Source organism: Papio anubis, chromosome 13 (genome assembly GCF_008728515.1).
Source record: "Papio anubis isolate 15944 chromosome 13, Panubis1.0, whole genome shotgun sequence".
In the NCBI taxonomy this organism is placed as follows: domain Eukaryota; kingdom Metazoa; phylum Chordata; class Mammalia; order Primates; family Cercopithecidae; genus Papio; species Papio anubis.
Window position 1 is genome coordinate 48,842,425 of NC_044988.1, and position 22,162 is coordinate 48,864,586.

The following is a 22,162-nucleotide window of genomic DNA, read 5'->3' on the forward strand; positions in this document are numbered from 1 at the left end:
GAGGCAGAGCTTGCAGTGAGCCGAGATCACGCCACTGCACTCCAGCCTAGGTGACAGAGAAAGACTCCATCTCAAAAAAAAACAAAAACAAAGAAACAAACAAAAAAAACCAAGGTTATTCAGATTTAGGTATTTAGCAGACATTCTCTGGAAAATGACTGAAGTGAGACTGACATGTTAAAACAACTGACACTATTTGCTGTCAGTTATGAAAGTTAAACTTTCAAGCGCAAGCTAGAATTTTGGAAAACTCATCACCAGGACCATGACGGCTTCTCAGTGCTTAAAGCCTCTTCTGATGAGGTCAACAATTATATTAATGAATTATCTGATTTTTATTGTGTTATTGTATTTATATTGTATTTATATCACAACTTCATGTTTTATAACGAAATGCATCTGTCGTTCACTCAGTGAACCAACGTTTTCCAAATGACTAATACCTAATGTTACGAAATCATGCCTGGTTAATAAATCCATTCAAAATATAAGATAGACTAATAAATTTTTATGTGACAGAGTATAAAAAGTTTATTCATTGGTTTTAGATTCCCCATTGCAATCAACTTTTAAGCAACTACCACTTGTCAAGTTTTGGCATCGTGTCAAAGAATATCCACAATTATCTGAAAAGTCCATATAAAATAATCAGAACATATTACAGGAGAGTGAATACAGAAGCAGATATGAGAATTCAACACCTATTAAGCCAGAGATACAGACTTGCAAAAATGTAAAACAATGGCACTCTTCTCATGAATTTTTTTGTGAAAGAAAAATAACAAGATGCAGTAATTTTTACAAAAAAGTTATGTTAATACGTAATTGGTTTATTATTATTATTATTTTGAGACAGTGTTTCGCTCCGTCGCCCAGGCTGGAGTGCAGTGGCTCAATCTCGGCTCACTGCAGCCTCCACCTCCCAGGTTCAAGTGATTTTCCTGCCTCAGCATCCTGAGTAGCTGCGATTACAGGCTTGCACCCAACTAACTTTTGTATTTTTAGTAGAGACGGGGTTTCACCATGTTGGTCAGTCTAGTCTTGAACTCCTGACCTCGTGATCTGCCCACCTCAGCCTCCCAAAGTGCTGGGATTACAGACGTGAGCCACCACGCCTGGCCGGTTTATTATTTTTAATTAATAAATCTTTTTAAAATTTCTGTTTTAAGTCCTAACATAACAAAAACTGATGATACATAACCCTCAAAAACAAAAAACTAAGAGGGGGATACGGATCTTCATAATATTCCAATGAAGAAAGAAGTCCTAAGGCCCAAGTATTTGAGAACTGTTGACTTATGCCATTATGCCATTATACTTACTTCGTATTTTACTCTTTTGTTTATTCATCTCTCCCCGTCACGTGATTAAACTCCTTGATGGTAAACTCTGTATTTTCATTGAACCTGTAACCATACTCAGCACCTAATATTTAGTAGATACTGAGTAACAATCATTGAAGGAAAAATCAGAAATGAATTAATGAATCTTTCAACTTTAGTACCTGAAATTTTTCTTACATTCTATAATGCAGACTTTAGTCTCTGAAATTTTCTTGCATTCTGAAACAGCCAAGAAAAATTCCAGCAATTACAATGACTGGGTTGTAGAGAAAAACATAAAGGAAAGACCACAATTCTTTCACATGTCTTTTAAGCCTATCTATGGCTTACCCTTGTAGCCTCACGACCACTACACTCCTTGCCTCATGCCTCATGATTCAGCAGCATCAAACTGCTACTAAATCACATTCTTGATCTTTGTCCTTAGTACTCAGAGTTCATTCACTCACACACTCTATACAGTTCTAATTCTGAACCTTTAAGATTAAAATTAGGCTAAGAAATGAGGAAACTCTATTCACTGTCTACTATAATACTCTATCCATATCTTTTTCATTGCACAGCAACAATTTGTCTATAATTATCTTTCTATATCTGTCTTCCTTTCTAGACTGTCTCACACCTTTTCGTATCCTTAGTACTATGCATAGAGTCTGACACTTAATGGGTGCTTTAAATGTTAGATAGACTGAACTGAAATGCTTTATATTCATGATGTCAAATCTGAGGTATAAGTCACACAGGGCCATTCAACTTCATTCACTTTCATTGAACACTTACATGTGTCAGCCACTACAATGGGCATTGGGGATTACAAATATTTACATCAGTGAGCTTATGGTCCAGTGCAGGAGGGGGGATCTATAAATGGCAGAATATAATAAACAAGCTACATGCACAAGTTTCTGCAGAGCCCAGGAAAAGCACATTCCTTCAACAAATATTTAGAACACCTATGTCTAGCAAGACACTTATTCAAGACACAAACAGAACCTCTCTCTTCAACGGACTTAGACTTGTAAAGGAGACAGGCATTAAACAAACATCACAGAAGTAAGTATGTAATTGTAAATGGTGAGCAAGATTGGGAAGGAGAAATAGTGATACATCATTATCAGGGAGGGAAAAGGGATTAGAAATGGTGCCCCCTAAGAAAAAAATGCAAGCGGGTAGGCACGTGTGGGTGTTAACCACAGGAGAAATGCTGAGACGAGCATTCCAAGCAGGTTAATGTGGCTGGGGTAGAAGTCTTGACAGGAAAGCAGGCATTTGCCAGCTTTGCCAGGCTTGAAAACTGGAGAGAACAAGGGCTGGAAGAATGGGAGAGGGGCTTGCATAGCACGGCGAAGGCTGAAGCAGCCCAGAGCTAAGCTTAAGTGTTTCGTTTTCCTCTTCTGATATGCAGAACCATGATTCTGGGTGGTCGGTATTCAGTGCACATAAGCCTCTAAAGATAAATGGAGACTGTTTCCTCAAGTAACTGCTGCTAAGAGAAAAGTTTTCTTCAGATGTATTTCTCCATCAGCGTTTTTCCCATAGGGCACCTAAAACCTTGATTTATCATAAATATTTCACCCAGCATACACATACAGTAATACAAATGTGGCATATTTAAATGCACCCCTCAGAGAAATTTGCTGGCAGTGCTCATGACCCATAAATAAAGGAAAAAATAGCCCAGCTATGGTTGTTCCCAAAACGAGTAGATAGACCCCCATCCAGGCTACCGCCCAGAAGCTGAAATATAACTCAAGAGAGTCATGGCTGTGTTATGGGAAAACCCATTCTGGAGCTGGTACCTACTCCTCCTTAATGGCTGGCTCCAGAAATGGGAGGAATACTAACAAAGCTCTGTAGATTTCTTCAGCTGGTTTGTTGGACATGGGGAGCAAGGAAGTAGGTCTGGCCAGTCAGCAACGTGGGTCTAGTTGACTAATTAAGATGCAGTGCCTCAGTTCAAACTACAACTCGACTGCTTACTAGCTCTGTGATCCTGGTTAACTTATTTACCCTGTCACTCATATACTCTCTCTGTAAAATGGAGACATAAGTAGTGTCTGTTTCATAGACTGCTGTGAGTATTACATGTGATGATGTAACTCAAGGCTTAGCAAAGCATTCATTAAATGTCACCTATTACTATTATGATTGCTTACAACAGTCAATCAGCCAAGAGCATTTCCAGGTCTCAATAAGCCAGGCTTCAAGACCAGCTTAACTGACTGTTTTATTCCCATATGTAACTACTTGTTTAGCATGTTAAGGACACAGTTTCTGTAATGAATCACCCTGTTTTTAGTCTTCTTGCAGATAACATTCATTTTATGAAATTCTAGCCAAAAAGCCATGCAAGAAAACTACTTGGTTTTTTATTTCCCTTCCTTATTGCTCATAACCTCTGTATCCTATAAAAATATTCTAAGAAAGCCCTCTCTATTAAAATCTGAAACACAGTGCTAAATGAGCTCTCTTCCCAGAATTTGCCAACTGCTTCCTTTACTACTCTGAACAGACACTGCAGTTTTGAGAATAGCAGTTCCCTCATCCTGTCACTCACCAACACCCCCAGACTGGGGGCTCTTGAATCCCCATTCAGACCTGAGAGCTTTCACAAGTCCTCATTTAACATCCAGCAACGCCTTGAAACCAAACGCCAGCCACACTCACCCTAAGACTGGGTAAAGCATGAAGTAATCACAGACTTTGATATTTTTCCGACCACAAACCCCCTCAAAGTCAAATGTGTCCATGAAAGAAAAGTGGCTCTTTCTTACCTAATCCACAGTGGAACAGGAATCAATAGAAACCACATCAAGATTGTGCTTGGTAAAAAATAAGAAAGACTTTCAAAAGCACACATTTGGTTTAAGCATGCCTGAAATATGAAATAACTAGAATAACACTGTCCTTCTTGACCTTGATCATAAGGCCTTTCATAGGAATATCTCAATACCTCAAGTGAAAGAAAGTACTTAGAACATTGAAACACTTTTTAGAAGCTGCAGACAGCTTAATTGAAGGGGTCTTGTGAAGAGTTCATTGTCAGGGGTTTCTAGCAAGTGTTATTTCTTCCTGAATTCCACGAACCAAGTTCTCTGAAGTTTACATTCACACAGGATGAACAAGCCCACCACAGCATTAAAAGGGATAAAAGACCTGATGTGGTTTTCTTTGAGGGACAGGTTTAACACTCGCACCTACACACCCAGACCCAGCACCTGGCAGGATGGCAGAGAAGCAGGTGGCCTCCCATAGTTACAGCTTACACTAACATCACATACATTTAAAGCAAGTGCTGGTAAACAGAAAAGTAATTTCTGACAGTAAGCAAATGGCTCTAAAAAAAAAAAAAAATTCTATCAGGTGGTAAAAAGCAGTGACAAAAGACAAACATTTGGCTAAATACTATTTAAAGAGAGAAGAAAAGATGGACAAAATCATCATGCAGAACAAAATCATCATGCAGAAGTTTCTCTTTTTTTTTTTTTTTTTTTTTTTTTTGAGACAGAGTCTCGCTCTGTCGCCCAGGCTGGAGTGCAGTGGCACGATCTCAATTCACTGCAAGCTCCGCCTCCCGGGTTCACACCATTCTCCTGCCTCAGCCTCCCAAGTAGGTGGGACTACAGGCACCTGCCACCACGCCAGGCTAATTTTTTTTTTTTTTTTTTTTGTATTTTTAGTAGAGATGGGGTTTCACGGTGTTAGCCAGGATGGTCTCGATCTCCTGACCTCATGATCCGCCCACCTCGGCCTCTCAAAGTGCTGGGATTATAGGCATGAGCCACCGCGCCCGGCCACAGAAGGTTCTTGTGCATGTCAACGGTGCCAAGGGATGGGGCTTGTAAGCAAGGGCAGGGGAGAGGAAGAGAAATTTGACATGTGATTATCATCACAATCACACTGCTGTTGCTGCCTGCTTCAGGTCTACCTTAATCTGAGCAGTCAATATAAACCTTTTGGATCTAGACTGTGTCCTGAAATAGGCAGAGCTTTAGGTTTTAGAAGGACAAGACTGCCTTTGGCATTAGAGAGAAGAGGAAAAAAAGATGTTTTTATTATTGCCGTTAAACATACATCAGATAAACAGCTGCCAGAGCTAATGGCAAGAAAAAGAGACACAAAGTTTGAATAAGCATTTGCTATCCTGATTGGTGTTAGCACTAGTCTTTCCTATCTTCTGGAAAACATCTGTTCATTTTTGTAATTATAAAAATAATACCTGTTGGCCAGGCGCGGTGGCGCATGCCTGTAATCCTAGCACTTTGAGAGGCCCAGGCAGGTGAATCACCTGAGGTCAGGAGTTCAAGACCAGCCTGACCAACATGAAGAAACCCCATTTCTACTAAAAATACAAAATTAGCGGGGCTTGGTGGCACATGCCTGTAATCCAAGCTACTAGGGAGGCTGAGGCAGGAGAATTGCTTGAACCCAGGAGGCAGAGGTTGCCGTGAGCCAAGATCGTGCCATTGCACTCCAGCCTGGGCAACCAGAGCGAGACTCTGTCTCAAAAAACAAATAATAATAATAATAATATATGTTACTTGCAAAACTTAGAGACTTGGAGTATTGAAATCAGCTAGACATGTATGCAAATCTACAGTAATTGTACTAAATATGCTTGCAAAAACAAAAATTGTCAAACATTATTCTTAAAAGATTAGAAATAAGGTGTAAAATAATAATGTTAGCAATAATTAATAACAATAATCTAGAACTAAACCCCCAATTTATATTTTCAAAAATTGTTAACCAAGAAAGTAAGGGAACATAAAAAATTATAGGGCTATTAAATTATTTGTCTTAAATAGGGAGTCTGAAAAGATTCGTGTTTGTTTTTATTTTTTACCTTAATAATTAAAGAGGTATTGGTCAAAGAACAATTTTCTAACTTAAAAAGAAATAAAATTAAGATAGAAAATGAAACTTCTAGAGCACTATAGAAGATAAAATCCAATAAATTATAGTTTATATGTGTGGGGGAGGGACTGGAAATAACAAGGAAGTCTAAAGAAAATGATTACTATATCAGAAATAAAATCAAATATCAATAAATGGGTTGAACTCCCCTATTACAACACAAAAGAATTCAAAATAAATTTTAAACATTCAGTGATCGTCTATGACAAGTGATAAAAAGACACAAAGATATTAAATGTATCTTCCCAAAATAGATGTCAAAATATTAATATCAGTAAAAAGGAAAATTCAAGACGATAAGCACGAGACAAAAAGTATAATTTCACAATAAGTGGTTTAATTTATAACAAAGCTGTGAGTTAAGAAATTTTATATACCAAAAACTACCTGCTTCCAAATATACAAAGAAAAAAAAATTAAAATATGAGATGAAAGTGACAGAAATAAAATAGGATTGGGGCCAGGCGTGATGGCTCATGCCTGTAATCCCAGCACTTTGGGAAACGAAAGCGGACGGATCACTTGAGGTCTAGGAGTTCGAGACCAGCCTGGCCAACATGGTAAAACCCCATCTCTACTAAAACTATAAAAATTAGCAGGGCGTGGTGGCACTCACCTGTAATCCCAGCTGCTCGGGAGGCATATGTCCATTTATATTATATTATGTATATATATTATATAATTGGTAAATAAACCAGAACCCTATTTTAGAAAGATCAATAATGCCAGGGATAAATAAGGCAATAAGAGAGCTGAAAGATAAAAATAAATGAGGGATTTACTAATTATCTATAGATATATCTCTGAAACGTTATAGCCTATGTATAATATTTTTGGCTCCCATGAAACAATAACAAAAACGAGTACGCGTATAAAATTTGTGTAAATACACATATTTATAAAAACCAAATACCAAAAACCAAATACCGCATGTTCTCACTTATAAGTGGGAGTTGAAAATGTGAACACATAGACACAGGGAGGGGAACAACACACCCTGGGGCCTGACGGAGGGTGTGTGTGGGCTGGGATGGAGAGCATCAGGAAAAATAGCTAATGCATACTGGGCTTAATATGTAAGTGATGGGTTGATAAGTGCAGCAAATCACCATGGTACACATTTATCTATGTAGCAAACCCTCACGTCCTGTACTTGTATCCCAGAACTTAAAATAAAATAAATAAAAAGTCAAAAGAAAATAAATTCCACCCATTTGGGAGTTTTAAAACACTCTTTTAAGCAACTTTTCATTTAAAGAAAAAGTAAAAACTGGATTTACACATTATTTAGAAAATAAATAAATATCAACCTATAGGATGATAAAGATAAAAATTTATATTCTTAAATGTTTTCATTAAGAAAGACAAAATATAATAAACTAAACATTAAGTTTAAGAAGCCAGAAAAGAACCAAAAAATTGTAAGAAAAACTGATACAAGGGATTACATAAAAGACTTAAAACATAAGGGATTACATAAAAGACATAAAAGGATAACGTGAAAGACTTACAAGCCAAAAAAGTAAAATCAATAAATATGTATATTCATGCATAAAAGAATACTTTTAAAAGTTATTACAATTGATCAACTTTCTCCCCTTAATCTGAAAAAGAAAATAAATATTTGGAAGAGAAGATGTAGATAACCAGAGCCATGGAACTTTTTAAATTGAATAATACTCTGTACAATTTTGTGTTAATAATAAAGTGAACAATATTCTCAAAAAAAATAGATATTACCACAATTTGCTGAGGAACTTAAAAATATATGTAAACTAATAACTAGAAAATAATTGGGAAAAGTTGCCAAAAATGGTAATAATATTTGTAGTGCCTATTATGTGTTCTACTTTATACTAGGCGCTTTATCTATTATCCCTGACATACAACCCTGTAAGGTAGGTATTATGATCTATATCACTGTATCTCCATTTCACCTTGTATTTCCCTTATTACATGCTCCTGTAAGCGGCATCATGCAGTATTAGTTTTTCTGTGGCTGACTTATTTTACTTGTCATAATGTCTTCAAGGTCCAGTCATGCTGTCGTGAATGGCAGAATTTTCTTTTTTAAAGGCTTAAAAATATTTCCTTGTATGTATATACCACAATTTATTAATTTATCTGTCAATGAACATTTAAGATGTTTCCACATCTTGGCTACTACGAATAGTGCTTCAATGAACATAGTCAAATTCACAGAATCAAAGAGTGGCATCATGATTGCCAGAGGCTTACGGGAGGGGAAGGTAGGGAGCCACTATTCGGTAGGCATAAGGTTTCAGTCTAGCAAAATGAATAAGCTGTAAAGATCTGCTGTACTACATTGCACTTATAGTCAGCAATGTTTTGTACACTTAAAATTTGTTGGCCGGGCACGGTGGCTCACGCCTGTAGTCCCAGTACTTTGGGAGGCTGAGGCGGGCGAATCACAAGGTCAGGAGATGGAGACCATCCTGGCTAACATGGTGAAACCCCGTCTCTACTTAAAAAAAAAAAAAAAAAAAAAAAAAAAAAAAAAATTAGCCGGGCGTGGTGGCGGGCGCCTGTAGTCCCAGCTACTCGGGAGGCTGAGGCAGAAAGGCGTGAACCCGGGAGATGGAGCTTGCAGTGAGCTGAGATTCCACCACTGCACTCCAGCCTGGGCGACAGAGGAGACTCTGTCTCAAAAAAAAAAAAAAAAAATTGTTAAAAGGGTAAATTTCATGTTAAGTATTCTTATCACAATAAAATGATAATAATAAGTTCGTTACATTCTGCTGTTATCATTTGTCTTCCCTACTAAATTCCAAGCACTACAAGGACAGGGACTGTATTCACCATAAGCATCCCCATATTCCTAGAACCGACATTCACATAAAGCCTCTCACATAAATGTAACTCAATAAACAGCTGATTGAAGGAATGAGAATGCTGGGAGTGACCACAGTATAATATAACATAGAAAAATTACAGTCCAGTCTCACTTATGTATATAGATAAACCTATCTAATGCATATATCTGTATATCTAATCCTATCTAATGCATATATATGTACATTCATTCAGGCTGCTATAACAAAATACCACAGACTGGGTGGCCTATAAACAACAATTTATTTTTCACAGTTCTCAACACTAGGAAGTCCAAGATCAAGGCGTTGGCAGATGTAGTGTCTGGAGAAAGTCAATTGCCTGATTCATAGGTGGTGCCCTTTCACTGTGTCCTCACATGGTGGAAGGGGATAGCTAGCTCTCTTGATTCTCTTTTATAAGGACCCTACTCCCAGTCATGAAAGCTCTGTCCGCCTCACTGAATCATACCCTAAAGGTCTCACATTCAAATACCATCACCCTGGAGGTTAGAATTTCAACGTACGAATGTTGTGGCGGACAAAAACATTCACGTACAGCACTAAGAAACCTCATATTATTGAGAACTATGTTATGAAACAGTTCTTTCAATGGGTAGAATGAGAAGACTCAAAAGAACAAAGTTACCTTCCTGAAAAAAGTTTAATAATTTTTAACAGAAAAAAAAAATCTAGCTATAGCAAACAAATACCCTGAACAAATGTAGCATTTGATTATGATATGTGCTCAAGTAAAGCCTTTTCTTGTATCTTCCAGCCCTGTCATTAGCTCAGGACTTCTTATATACACTTACCAATGTTATCACCTTTACCAGACCACCTTTCCTTTTTTCTTGTACTATTTCTATCAGTAAGCTGATGACTTCAGCTGTCACCCTTGTAGTACAAGGCCATGGCTTTTGTCTGCCAGCACCTCCTCTGACCCTTCATAGTAACAGACCCACCCCTGAGGTAGAGAACCCATGATGCAGGCTGGGTCTGTGAGACTACTCTTGGCTCCAGTCACTATGATTGGTCTAAGGAGTGAGCCCTAAGCCAAAACAGATGAGTCCGCCACCCAGAGAGAAAGCACGCAAGTGTCTCACGCTAGTTCCCAATCCTGAGGTCTTATTGTACAGCCATTAATTCAAGTCTGTGATGTTCCTAATAGCCTCTCAATAAATCCTTTCATTGTTCAAATCAGCCTGGGTCTCCTTCCGTTATTTACAGCAGGGGAAACCTGTTAATTAATAGATCTACCTTTTTTTGATAAATCATAAAGCCATTCAAACAAAATAAGAGGATTTTTTCTCCTTCTCTATTTCCCTTGCAGTGTTAGTTCCTGATATCAATGGTGCCTTGGGCAGTCAGTCTAATGCAAAATGTGTTTCCTAAATAAGGCACCATGTTGTGTCCTGTTTGCCTCAGGAAAATGTGTGCTGTATTAGAAAAATACCGGCACTAGATGAAAAGGATGACCTGTCAGAGATTAAACTTAATTTTGGTTTATTCCTCTGTCTCTTCTTCCAAATAAGAGCTAGAGGACATACATATTCTCCCTTGGAAAATGAATTTCTTCTAAAGCAGAAAATGATTGGAGGCAGCTGGGAAATAGGCATATTTAAGATATTTGTGTTATACAAATCTAGGACCCCATTAGGTAATAAAGCTCTTACTGTCTTTATCAGAGAGGAGAGAATTGTTAGATGTTTCTGTTAAAGTGTCAAAATAAATAGGAGTATGATAGGTGATCTGGGGGCTTTCAAAAGACAATTCTGGTCTCAATCGTGGGTTCTGACCCTCTTTTATTATCTCTCCTGGGGCAGTGATGATATCCAGTGTCTCATTTGTGGTAGGTTAAATGGACAGATACTATCACTCTGTTCTTTGCTAGTATCAATGAACAGAAAGCTACACCAATTTTTGAACAAATGTTTCTCAGTGAGTGTTTGTAAGCATTACATGTTTAATTTGTAGTAAAATATATTTCTGGGAGAAGTATACAAATATTTCAGTGTGCCTTAGTTGAGATTAGTAGTTATAGTCACAATTGGTTGTTTCCATCTTTTTCCCAAGACAGAGAGAGAAAAAATATAATTAAATGTGTCTTAAACCTATGGAGGGTTCAGGCGTATAAGGGGAATTTGGAGAATGTTTGTCCCAAAAGACTCTTAAAAGCTGGTTAGAACTGAATTAAATGTGTGCATTTGCTCACCAAAAGTCAAGAAGAAAAATGTTCATGATAGCCCCAAACAGAAACAATGCAATGCCCATCACCAATAGAATGAATAAATGGATTGTAGTATAGTCACATAGTGGAATACCATACAACAGTAGAATGAAAAATCTGTATCTACACTCAACATACATCATACTCATAAATACAATGTGGAGTAAAAGCAGCCAGACATAGACATTGCCAACTGTATGATAAAATTTAAAATCAGGTAAAACTGATCTATGCTGTTAGGATTTAGCTTAGTAGTTACCTTTGCAGGGGATGAGTAGTGATCAGAAAGAGGTTACAAGGAGGGTAGTGGCACTTCTGGTGTCCAGGTAATGTTCACCATCTTAATGCAGGTACTGGCAACACTGATGTGTTCCCCTTGTATAATTGATCAGTCTGGAACCTTATCATTTGTGCTCTTCTCTGCATGTATGCAGCACTTTGTTGTAAGATTTTTTAATTGACAGGAGCAATAATGAAGAATAAGCTGGTGCTGGGAGCGAGTTAGTCTTCCAGGCCCATGGGTCCCACCCTTTTTTATTTTATGACACACACAGGCCATGATAAAATTTGAACACGGGGTAGGGGGGGCAGTAAACAAAGAGATTGGTTAAAGCCTGAAACTGCACTAGAGACCCCATTTGTCTTAACAGCGCTACCCAAATCTCTCACTATACTACTGCTTTCCAGATTGCTTTTTCCTGGAGAATATCTGTTTCAAATTATTGTTCCCCATGTGTTTTGGCTTCCTTTACTTCAATTTGAGTCACATCTGGCTATCTCCTGCCTACATTCCTGATCCCAGTTTCCTTTTGTATTGCTTTTCTATCTTCACTGGAGCTTTCAACACCTTTCACTTTTGCATCCTCCAACCATTTTGTTAAACCAGTTATATGCATTTTCCAATGAACTCAAAGAAAATAGTCAACTAGTCATTAGAAACCCCAGATTCATTTCTGGCTTTAAGCAAGTTATTTGCCTTCTTTGGGTATGATCTATGGATTGGGGTAACCATTTTCTTAGCTTCCACAGAGGAGTGCCTACAGAAAGGAAAAGGCATGCACATATGTTGAGCCTTGAGATTCCAAAAGGTACAAAAGAGGAAATTCATTCTGAACTAGGAAGGCACTGCAAGCTACCATCATTAGAACTTAGATCTCCAGATTCATCCACTTATTTGCTCCTGTTGGTTGTCACATCAAAATATTCATGGGTTCTGTCCCTCACATTGTCTATCCAGCCATTTGAGTCTTTGATTTTACCCCTGTAAAAGAACTCTTGCTATGTTACTGGTCTATAATTAGACTTTTCTATTCTAACCTACAATCCTTTGGAATTCTAGTGCTCCATCCAACCATTCTGGCTCCATAAAACACTTTCACCACGACCACAACCAACACACACACACATGTGTGTGTGCTTGTGTTGGGATATGTGTCCTTGTGTTGGGAGTACTAAAAATTACCCTGGAAGAGGCTCTACTCTATATCTAGAATGTTCTTAAGGGAGGGGTTTCTAAACTTGAATTTTATGAATTAGAAATTTGTAACAGGGTAATTGTTGTAAGATTGTTCTTTGGAGTGCTAATGTCCTACGAAGTTCTAGTTCTGATGTTGAATATGGTAGTCATTTATTCAAGTTCATACAGGATTGAGCCAAAGAAAGGTGCCCATACCTTTTAATGCCTAACTATGTTAGTTTTCTCTGCTATGTAACTAATCACCACAAATTTAGCAGCTTCAATCAATCACATATTAATTATCTCACAGTTTCTATAGGTCAGAAGACCAGGCCAAGCTTAGCTGGATTCTCTACTACCAAGTCTCATCAGGCTGCATTCCAGGTGTCTGCCAGGAGTGCAGTCTCATTAGAGGCTCAGAGTCATTGGGAACCCAAGGAGAATGATTTTGTGTATGCAGTGATCCTAATGATAAAGTGCTGAGGGCTTAATTCACTTTAACAAAATGAGAGAGTCAGAGGATTGAGAAAGGACAAGAATTAGGGAAATATATGATCTCTGTCATTGAATGTGAGGGTGAGAGAAATAGAGAAGGAAGTAAATGTACAATCCCCTATTTTTGAGTTACTCAATGGAGTTGGGTGGCCCTCAGCCTTCCCATTAGTGGATGGTTTCAGAGAGAGACACTGTTAACATATGCAGCAGAGGGTGTGGAGAAGACTGTGTATACTTGCTAGTGAAATGAGCTGAGGGAGGACTCCTACCAGCAGGCAGATGCTCACAGTTTAACATGGGCTTCCACTGGGATGTGGGAAGTGCACTAGAAGTCTGCAGCACAGAGATCTGTTCCCAATGCCAGTGCCAGAGTTGGACACTGACTTTAAAAGAAAGCAAAGAGTGAGACCTTCTGAGTAAATCACCTGGGGCTGCATTGTACTTCTCCAGCCACTTTGGTATTGCTTCCTCAAGACTAGGCCAATCTTGGAGATTATAATAAAATGTCCTCGGTTAAATGGACCCATTCTGTGCCAAGTTTCTCCTAACTGGCAGGTTGTGCTTATGTTAAGCAATTCTTAATAGTGCCTTTGTTGGTAGATTATTAAACTTTAGGTGAATCAACAGTAGCTCTTCATCAGGAAGATCAATGACCCTTGGCACAGGATAATTACTCAGAACACTTGTATTTCCTGTTCTGCATCTGTGTGGCCTTTGGACGGTAGCACATTTGGCAGGGCACATGATGAAATATTGACAGCCCAAGACTGAAAATTTACTAGACTTGCTCTCGGGTCCAGTTGTACCACAATTAGCCCTGTGACATTTGTTTGTCAATAAACAATTTCATAATTTCTCTCCATCTCAACTATAAAATTATAATTCATATTAAGAGTAAGTACTCTTTACATACCCAGCACTAGACTAGGCTCTGGTTGTGGAAGGAGGATAGTTAAAGAATTATGGCTCAATTCCAGCTTTGGAGTGTCTACCTTATCTACCATACAGGGTTGAAAATATCTAATGAGGTGGCTTCTATGTTTTGAGAAAGTGTGACACGCTATGTAAGTGTAATTTATTATTCCTTTTACTGAATAAATAGCTCAGTATTATTTACTAAAGAATAATTCCTTTTACAAGCTGATTCCTATAGTTAATTTTTTTCTCCTCACAATGTGATTGATGGCTTACAAGTATTTCTCACTGATTTCCCATCCCTAGAAAATGTCTGGTTGTATAGGTCAATGACCACATTCTATAACATTGTCACATAGAGAAATCCTTTCCTTCTTTGTCATTCTATCTTCCCAGACTCTGACCACTTTCAGCCCTCATTAAAAGGGCTTGGTGGAAAAGTAATACCTTTGTTTCATCACATCCTCTGATGCACCCCCGTGCTGACTCCAAACAGCTCATGTTCACTAAAATTGAGCTTTCCTCTTATTCTCACATATTCAATCAGAGCTCCATATGGGTAAGCAGGAGATCCCAGATGGCCTGACCACTTCCTGGATCAGAAAGCTTCTCAGTATATAAAATAGAAATCTCTTTGATGATCCATGTATTTGTCAGGATTTGTTACACAACACATGTCCCAGGGAAGTCTCCTGTGATTTCCAGCACCTCTATCCTAAACCCAGAAAGGCAGTTTGTTTGTTTGTTTGTTTGTTTATTTAGCCTTCACTTGGGCAGTTGGTTGCAGAGTTTCCTATTTCTTTTCCTTCTGCATGTCTCATCTCCTAACTCAGAATGCTGTCATGGTGGCCTGCCTTTTAAAAACACGTGAATGCTAAGATCCAGGATGGAGTGCTGATTCTCTACAGTTCTTCTTTGAGATGTAGTTCTCATTTATTTGCGTTCCCCAAACCTCACCTACCTAAATGAAAAATATCAAGTCTAAACAACTTCACCTCTAAAGGAAATGACCAATACACAATCAACCTAAGCAAAATTTATTCTTCTTTCCTAAAATATATGTATTCTTTTACCAAAAATTTGTTGAATTCTTACTATGTGTGACACTGTTCTAGGTGCTTAGCCTACAGAGTTTACAAAATATGCAAAAAATTCTGATTCTTCTAAGCATTCTTATTCTTATCTTATCACCAGAGCTTATGGAGTGGTGAGGAAGAGAGATAGTGAACATAATCAGAAGCAGAATCAGAAGAAGAAGAAAACATTTTTTAAAGATATCATGCTAATTGTGATAAGTGCCATAGAGAAGATAAGAGTGACAGGGAGTGTCAGGGTTGGGGGTGCAATTTGAAATTGTAAACACTAATAATAGACTGTGGAAGACAAGTATAGAAGCAGAAGGTTTAGGATAGAGTGATGGCAGTAAGGGTGATGAGAAGTGGCCATTTTCTGGGCTTATTTTTAAGTTACAACCAACAGGACTGTTGGTGAGTTGAATTTGAAAAAAAGAAAAGAAAGTTATCATGAAAGAAACTGATTTAGGTGAAAAAAAAATAAAACAAACAAACAAGACTTGTTTTGAATGATGAGGACAGAGGAGTTGTCAGATGTTAAGAGGAGAAGGTATGAAGTAATAAGTTAGTGGGGAAAACAGGAGAAAAGGAAGATTTAAAACCACACTAAATGGTAGTTACCTAAAATTGAAAAAATTGTAAGTTCTCAGATTGGAAGTGCATCCTCAAGTCTTGAACAAAATATATAAAAATAAATCCACATCTAGATACATTGTAAGAAACAGGCAGAACATCAAAGAAAATAGAAGACGTTTAAAGCTCTCAGAGAGCAGACTTTTCCTTAGCTACAGTCAGTGCCAAAAATAACAGAATAATATCTTCAGTGCTGACAGGAAGTAACTGTCAACCTGCAATTTCATGTCCAGTCTTTCAACTGTATGGACAAAATAAAGGTATTTTCTACCCAGCAAAGACTTTGAGTATTTATTGCCCACAGACACTCAGGAAGGAAGGAAATTATTAAATGATTTACCTCAATTAGAAGAAAAGTGAACCCAGAAACAAAGAAATGAAACAGTGAGCACAGAAAATAAAAATAACTAGTATTCTGAATTTTTGAAGATACAACAAAAGCTCTAAACAAAAAGCTGGGAGTGGGGGCATTGCTCATGGGTAGTAAAAGTAGGCTAAGATCTTGTTATATCTGGCGAGAAAATATAAATATTAAATAATGAAATGTTGGTAGAAAATGTATGGTTAAATATTTTGTTAAACATGTAAGAGTGACAACTAAAATAGTAGGAAAATAATCTAGCTTATGAAACAGGAGAAAGGAGAAAAGAATGTAGAAACTGTATTAGTTCACCAGAAGAAAGGAAGTCAAAAAAAATAAGCAAGAATAAGGAAGGCCAACAGAAAACCTAAAATGAAAGGATAGAAATAAACTCAAATATAGCAGAAAATAATCAATGTAAGTACTTAAGCTTACCTAATAAAAAGCAAAGTTTAGTATTGAGAGTGTTTTTTAGGCAATTAAAACTAGATTTTGTTTTGGTATCCCATCTGGTAATTTCTGTTTTAGAGAATGAAAGACAAGGTAAATTTCCAACTAGTTTTACATCAATGTTTGTGTCACATTGATTCAAAACTAGACAAACTGTTAAAAGAAAAGGATATATTTGCAAACAGATGCAAAATCTTAAATAAAGTACTAGCAAATGATCTGGCAGAGTGTAAAAACCAAACGAGGTTTATCTCAGGAATGTAAGAATAGTTCAATAGAAGAAAATCTATGCCATATCCCTTAAGTACAGATTAAAGGACATTAGTATATAATTATTTTAGTAGATGCAAAAAATGATGAAATGTGATATTTATCAAGATTTTTAAAAAATCTCTGCAAACTAGAATTATAAATAACCAAAATAGAATTATAAATCCTTAACACCATAAGCCTACAGCAAGCATTATCTTAATAAAGCATTTCACCTGCTGTGACTGCTTCACGTTAATATGGTAATGAAGTCCTAACTTATTAAATAAGAGGGAAAAAAAAGCAGCATTAAATTTGGAAAGGAACAAGCAAACCTCTACTTATTTGTAGATGGTATGATTGTCTAGGAAATAAAAAAGAGTCTATACAAAGTTAAAATCAAAAAGAAAGTTTAAGGTTTATACACAAAAATCAGTAGTGTTTCTGCTGATTGTGGTCTAGCAATAACCACATGGAAACGTAATAGACAAAAAAAGATGCCACTCAAAACGTCAATAAAATGTAAAAGACACCTGGGGTAAATCTAAGAAAAGATAATACTATTACTTTATGGAAGAAGCTTAAAAACAGCATTGAAGTACATAGAAAAAGACCTTAATAAATGTACATAAATACCACATTCATTGATGGAAAGACCCAATATCATAATCATCTTTTCAAATTGATATATAAATTCATTTTCAATAAAAATCCCAACAGGCTGGGCTCACACCTTGAATCCCAGCACTTTGGGAGGCCAAGGTGGGAGGATCAATCGAGGCCAGGAGTTCAAGAGCAGCCTGGTCAACATAGCAACAACAACAAAAAATCCCAGCTGAAATTTCCATGGAATTTAAAAAGCTGATCCTAAAACGTCTGTGGAAGAAAATTGGGAGGAAGATCTTGAAGAACAAAGTGAGTAGTTTGGTGCTATCAAATATTATAATTTATCATAAAGCTTAGCAATTATAAGAGTATGCTATTGGTGCAGGTGAACAGACAAATAGATCAATGGACTAGGATAGAAAGACCTAAAAACAGACCAGTGTGCATGGGAAAAATGGATATATAGTAGAAGTGGCTTGCAAATTGGTGAGGATAAGATAGATGATTATTTAATAAATGATGCTGGAATAATTGGTTATTTAGGTGGAAAACAAAACAAAATTATATACCTGTATTAGTCTGTTTTCACACTGCTATAAAGAGCTACCTGAGACTGAGTAATTTATAAAGAAAAGAAGTTTAACTGACTTACAGTTCTGCATGGCTGAGGAGGCCTCAGGAAACTTACAATCATGGCAGAAGACAAAGAGGAAGCAAGTACCTTCTTCACGTGGAAACAGGAGAGAGAAAGTGAGAGAGCAAAGAGGGAACTAACAAACACTTTAAGCCATCAGATCTCATGAAAACAACAGCATGAGGAAACTGCCCTCATGATCCAATCACCTCAGACCCGGTCCCTCCCTTGACACATAGGGATTACAATTCAAGATGAGATTTGGGTGGGGACACAGAGCCAAACAATACCTTTTCTATGCCAAGAAAACCTCAGAAATGAATAAAGCTATAAATATGAAAAATAAAAATTTAAAATGTTTGGAAGAAAATAAGGTAGAATGTCTTTATGTCTTTAAGCTAGATAAGGATTTCTTATCTAGTTACAAAAGGGAAATCTCATTGAGCCATAAACATGAGGAGTTGCCCAATTTGAGTAGTATCAGAGAAATTCGATTTACAACAGTAATAACACATCCAATCATAACCATAAGTTTGGCAAAAATTAAAGCCTGAAAACACTGACAAGTATTGACATGGAAGTCATAAAACCAAACTTTTCATACACTACTGGCAGAAAAAAATAGATTGATTAAACTTTGAAGAGCCATTGGTTATATCTACTAATGTAGAACTTCATACTCTAGCAAGTCACCTTCAAGGTAAATCCTAGAATAGTATCTTTAAAACTGCAGGTTAACAGATAATGAAATCAATTTAGCGGGAAGTGGAGGACAGAAGAGGGGAGGGGACGAAAAGGCAGAGAAGGAGAGGGATAGAGGGGGGGAAGAGAAAAAAATAGCAGAATGCATCACCAGTTGGAAGGTGTAGTCGATGCTGTTGGTGCCCTGCCCAGATCTTCTTCGTGGGGCTAATGGATTCACTCCCAACTGCTGTATTAGCTGCTAACTGCTCACAGCTGCCCTCATTTCCAGAGCTTGCCCTTGGCTGATGGGAGCTACTTCAACTAGAAATGTCTGGGAGCTTACACTCTTCTCTTGACCCCACGAAGCAGCCAATGACTGACAAATAAGAGGTATGTAAGTTGGGGGCCCCCTACTCCACAATTTCCTGAGGGATCAAGCTGAGGCTAGACCTCAGCAGAAACAACATCTTTGCTTAGTTCTTTCCTCTATTCTGTCCTGCTCCCCTTTCTTCCTTACAGGTTTTCCCTAGCACAAGAAAATCTGTCTCAGGCTTTGCTGCTAGGGAACCTGACCTAAGAAAGAAGGGTACATATTTTTAAGTGCTTGTGTAGGTACACTGAGTTATAATGTAAAATGTATTTTTAGAAGTTTGAATGCTTCTTCTCTAGGGAGAATCCTGCAAATTTACACAAGGAAACATGTATAACAGTGTACATTGTTGTGGTAAAAACTCAGAAACAGTCTAAATGTCTATCAGTAGGAGCATGGATAGATGGGTATGGAAATAATAAATCCTACTCTCATAATTACTTTTGGGGAGGAGGAAGGGAATGAAAGTCAAAGGGGATATGCAGGAATTTTCACTTGTATCTAAAATATTGTCTTTATAATTTTTCTAAGAAATGTGGAAAAATCCGACTTTATTAAAGCTGGGAAGTGAGTAGGTACATTAAGTGTTTGTAATATTTTCTATACTATATATATAAAAAATATTTCATTTAAAGCAAGATATGAGAGCTCTAAATCCTCACTCAAACCCATTCCACTTATCTCCCTGATGCACTCTTGTGGAATACACATATATGAGGAAGTCATTTGTTTCCTCCTTTTTGATAATAAGAAAATATGTAAGTTGTATTTCCCTCCTTTGATCTTTATTCCAAAGATACTTATGGAAGAACTATGTTAGATGTTAATAATAATAAACCATATGAGTCTTTATGGTTAGCTTGTGCTCTCAATGGCCACGGGTCTGAGGATATTGTTTCACAGCATTTGCTCCTCTTGTTTACTCTCCCAAATCCTTTAGAAAGTGAGAAAAATAGTATGTACATACATAGGAAGGAGAGAAGAAGGGAGGAAGAGAGAGAGGAAAGAATGAACAAAGGGAAAGTGAAAGTGAAGGAAAAAAGAAACGGGATCATACAGTTTGTCAATGAAAACCCTGAAACTGTAGAGATGGTCGTTTCCTTTCAGTTCCTAAGGATGAATCAGAACTAACCACATTGGAGAAAGTTCCAGCAGCCAATTATATTCTAGCTGCGGGTTGTTTCTTTTTTTCTATTTGTTTTGTGAATATGTAAGGAAATTGAGGAAAAGTTAGTCTTCTTCCATCTCCCATTGTAGCTCCACACACCATAGTTCCATAAGAAAAGGCTTCCCATTTTTCTGTCAAAAGCTTCCAAAAACCATGTATTTTCTTCCAGCTCATTTTGGCTTAAGGTGAAGCATATGGGAAATTTGCAGGAGATCAAGTCCATCAGCCAGACATCAGTCTGTAATGATTTGTGGCCATGTAGGTATAAAGAGACCATAGTTGTCCATTAACTGCATACATACGGCATCTGGGAATGTAAACTCACAGCCTTTACCTTCAAAACCACATGCTACCCAGGGAGGTAAAACCGTGGTTCACAACATGTGGGTTGTGACCCTGAGTAGTCTGCCAACATTTGGCAGGTGGGCGGCTAGAGATGAATTGTGTGCCTACTGCAATTTCCTTTCTTTGGGGCTCCCTTGGGTGTATGTGTGCACATATTCTCTTGGCCATAATATAGACCTGACATGGAGCCGGAGCAATACCTGATGAAGACCTGAAACAATACACATTCATATTCCTGTCTTGTCATCTAGTGGGCACATTCTTCCATCTGTCTTTATTTTAAATACATTACAGATATATGTTTACATATTGCATGGGCCTCTGCAACTTTTGTAATCTCTATCAATCATGAGTGTGTATTACAGCCCCTATGGGGAAACCTGACTGTTTGCAAATAGAGGTATATCCAGCCAGCGAAGTAGGCTCTGACTAACATTAGGGAAATAACTTAGGACTAAAGTATTTGTTCTGATTTGTGCAAACAGGGAGGAACCTAATGGTAAGGACATACTTGAATAGCTGTCTTCCTGTCTTCCTTGTCTGTCCCAAATCCTTTCTAAGGGATTAATTGCATTATTCATTCTCTAAATCCAAACACTGGTGGTAACTTTATCTCAGTGTTAGTAACAAATCCCTTTTAGACTGTTTATACTCTTGTTGGTTCTGAACAGCCTTGAAAGGTTGCCTTTTTGAAAATGGTCAGATTTTCCTATCTGCCATGACACACAGAGTCAATTGTTTTAAAATATAAATATGATATGTTGACTCTGCTGCTGGAGTCAATGAAATATTTTAACTATGGTTTGCCAATGAAAATCTTTGATTTGTTTATGGTTTCTTTGGTATGTGATGGTATGTAACCTCACTCTTCTTCAGGGCCATGATCCTGTACTAACTTGGCAAGTGGTTCGAACTTATTTGCATCATCTTTGTGGTGTTTTAACACCCAATTGGCCTCAAGAATATTTAAGGATAGCTCAACCACGTGAGTGAAAGGTCTCATGGAGAACTAAAAGCATAATCATACACATGACTAAAGAAAATGCTTACACATTTCTTAAAAAAAAAAAAAAAAACTAAGCAGAATGAATTGAAGATAACTGGAGCTGTGAGGCAACTACATTTCTGTAATGTCCTATTAATATAACAAAAATAGTGTCTCTTCTGCCCTTCTATGCCCTGCTATCAGCGTGGCCTTGGGGCATTTCAGAACAGTCTAGGCAGCCAACTATGTTCGACAGCCACCGGAGCTCAGGCTTAAACACTGAATCTCTAATGTTATTGCCTAAACTTTTCCCATGTCTATTGGGATAATTTGCCACCAACAAGGTCACACACCTACAGTTCCCAACAACTACCAGTAATATTCAGAGACTGGGGAGTCTGAAATACATATTTTTTT